General features: G+C 47.2%; 1 pseudogene; it reads right to left on the reverse strand.

The window, feature by feature from the left end:
• Window positions 1-1,276: 1,276 nt before the first annotated feature.
• On the reverse strand, window positions 1,277-3,216 carry LOC115663909 (putative pentatricopeptide repeat-containing protein At5g40405; annotated as a pseudogene).

Here is a 3,216-nt window from a genome sequence, read left to right on the forward strand (position 1 = left end):
CCAGGCAAATAGGGGCCCTGCAAGCCCATAATTCATGTTCAATAGATCCTCCAATCCTGTAACCCAAGTTAGCCCAATGAAAGCATAAGAGGCCATCCAAAACAATCTGTCCAAGAACAATGAAGGAGAAGACGTCTCACCTTCTCTGCCTCTGCTTTGCAAAGGAAGTGCCTATTGACCCACACTTTGCCTCTAATGCAAATTTATTAAGGTTAGAATACGTTCCAAGTTGCTTACGAAGAGAGAGAGAGAGTGAGAGAGAGAGAGAGAGAGAGAAAGACTCTTGTTGGTACTCTCACTTTCCAAGTAACTCTCCAAGGAAACACCTATCTGCCTCCATCAACTTTCTATTTTAACAAATTGAAATGAAATTTCACAGAAAAAGTTCCATCTTCACGGCAGTATCAAGAGAAATCTTTGAATTATACAGCAAATCAGGAAAGACTAGCAAAAGTTTCGAGTTCCTAGTCCTAGACTTGTCTCGAAAAATCAACTTCCCAAGTGATTCTCCCATCAGTGGACCGATACCATCCAAACACAAGGGCCTCCTTGTTCCTAGAAATAATAAAAGGTCCAGGAAACGATCTATGAGAGGCATATACCTGCACCAAGCGTCAAGCCAAAAGCGTGTCCATTTTCCCTTTCTCACTGTTGGAGATGTTGACGGCGTCAAGGTTGCGTAAAACACACCAATTACATGTCATTAGTAACCCATTATCCTAACCAAGGTTTAGGGAGCCACTTACTAGGGGGCCTAAGCAAGAAATCGAGCAAGAAGGGCAGCACAAGTCACGGCCAAACAGCAGCAGCTTCGCCGGAGCAGCAGCGGTCTCGGTGGACAGTGAGCAAGGTCGACGGATGGCTGGAAGCGGCAGAAATGAAATTCATTTCTTGCTAAGCCTTGGGATTGGACATTGAACACCGGTTATCAGGGTTCATCCGTGTGGTTTTTGTTGACTCCCTGATCATCTTGTGCTTGTTCTCTGCTTCACAATCTACAAGACTAGGAATGCTTAATGAAGCCACTGAATTTGAAAGTGAAACTCAATCGGCAGCATTCACCTGATTTACTGGGCCAATAGTCCTGAGGTCAAGGACAAAAGAGTAGTCTTTTGTTTGCAAATTCATGTGGCACGATATGTGATAACAGAACAGACTGATATGGGTTCATGATTTGTCAGTGAAAAGCTCTCAATGTTTGGCTCTGGATTCATGGACAAATAATGCATGAGAAGATACACAGCCAATAATAATTGTACAACTGAACTGTATATTGTCACCAATAATCCCTGCAGGAACACCCACCACCTTTGAAATGATGAAACCTATTGTTGTCCCTCACAACAATTTCCCTACCAAAAGTTCGAGAAACCATTTTCATAAAATCATGACAATCCCAACAGATCCTAAGGTTTTTAACAATCCTTATAGGAACGTCTTTCTTCAATCTGATCAAACCAAATGCTGTGGCAATCTTCTCACTGTGTAGAGCCAAAGCATTCTCTTTCTCTTCTTCTTCTATATCGAATAAAACGGGGTTCGTGTTGGCCATGTAACCTGATAATCTCAGCCTCCCGAAGACTTCACCCAGCATCAGTTTAATTTCATTATACATTTGGTGGGAGTTATCTCCAACAAAGAACTCGTGAACTTCACCATCAACTTCTACAACACTGCAGCCCGGAAGCTTCTTCACGCCTCTGGACTTCATTATCTGCCGCACATGGCTTACACCTATCCAGCTTTTGTTATCAGCGTAGATATTGGACAAAGCACGTAAGCACCATGACTCTTTGCTTCAAGCTCCACCATCCTTCTTGAGGCAAGCTCGCCTATTTCATATTCTTGTGAATTTTACATGCATTTAGTAAAGCTCCCCAAGCGCCAGCATGAGGCTCCACTGGCATGTCCTTGATGAAATTTAACGCTTCATTTAAGCAGCCAGCTTGGCCATACAAATCAACCATGCAGCCATTATGCTCCCGTTCAGGCTGGATTCCATACAACTTGGTCATTGAGGCAAAATGCTTACAGCCTTCCTCGACTAGTCCAACTACACTGCAGCCTCTCAATACCGACACAAACGTCACTTCATTCGGGAGAACCCCATCTTTCTTCATGAGTGAGAAAAGCTCGAGACATTCCCTACCAGCTCCATTCATGGCCAGTCCATTCATGGCAGAACTCCATGTGTAAACGTTCCTTTCTTTCATCCCCCAGAAGACCTCCATGGCCTTATCCATGTCACCGCATTTGGCATACATATCAATCAATGCAGTTCCTAGCGTCAACGTCATCCGAAGCCTGCTCTTTTTAATATATACATGAGCCTACCTCCCTTGATCCAGCGCACCTAATTGAGTGCACGCAGATAGAACCGGAACCAAAGAAGGCTCATTGACCTTCACACCTTCCAGTTGCATCTCATGGAACAAATTCAAGGCCTCCCTCGATTCCCCACACTGGGCATACCCTGCAATCATCGCATTCCAAGCAACAGTATCTCTCTCGGGCATTTCGTCAAACAGCTGCTTAGCGAACGCGACATCGCCATACTTGGCGGAAGCACTCAGCATTGCCGTCTGACACACCACGTCACGATCAAGAATCCCTCCAAACACCCTACGACACGATTCTAAACTACCCATCTCGTTGTACATAATAATCAACCCACTCTGAACATGCGGGTCGGCCGCGAACATGTCTCACAAGCGCGCCGTGGACCGATTCCCCCATGCCACGCGCCGGAAGCTGCGCGCACGCGCGGACCAAGAAATTGAAAGTGCAATTGTCCGGCAACAAGCCGCAGCGCCGAATCCTGTTGTAGTAGCTGAAGCTCTTCTGCGGGGTCGGGCTCTTGGAGTGGACCCTGATCATGGAATTCAAGCCGAACAGAGTCGGGTTCTCGCATCGGTCGAGGACCCGGCTGGAGTGCTCGAGGTTCTCGGGGTTCCTGAGGGCGACGGCGGCGACGAATTGGCCCAAGAACTGGGGCTCGTTGAGGAGGCCGCCGAGGAGGAGGTGGGCGTGGATTTGCAGGAGCTCTCGGAGGGTGGTGGAGGGATCGATCAGGCAGATGCTGGGGTGTTTCGCAATGCTTCTGAGCGAACTCATGGCCCCGTGGCGCTTGGAGCGTTTCTTGGGTCATGTCTGAATCTCCCACTGCCTTTGCTGCGTTCGGCTTTGAGGATTTTTCGGAGCATCCGAGGAAATCAA

Source organism: Syzygium oleosum, unplaced genomic scaffold (genome assembly GCF_021117445.2).
Source record: "Syzygium oleosum isolate NSW1041296 unplaced genomic scaffold, Sole_v2.1 Sole_v2.34, whole genome shotgun sequence".
NCBI lineage: Eukaryota > Viridiplantae > Streptophyta > Magnoliopsida > Myrtales > Myrtaceae > Syzygium > Syzygium oleosum.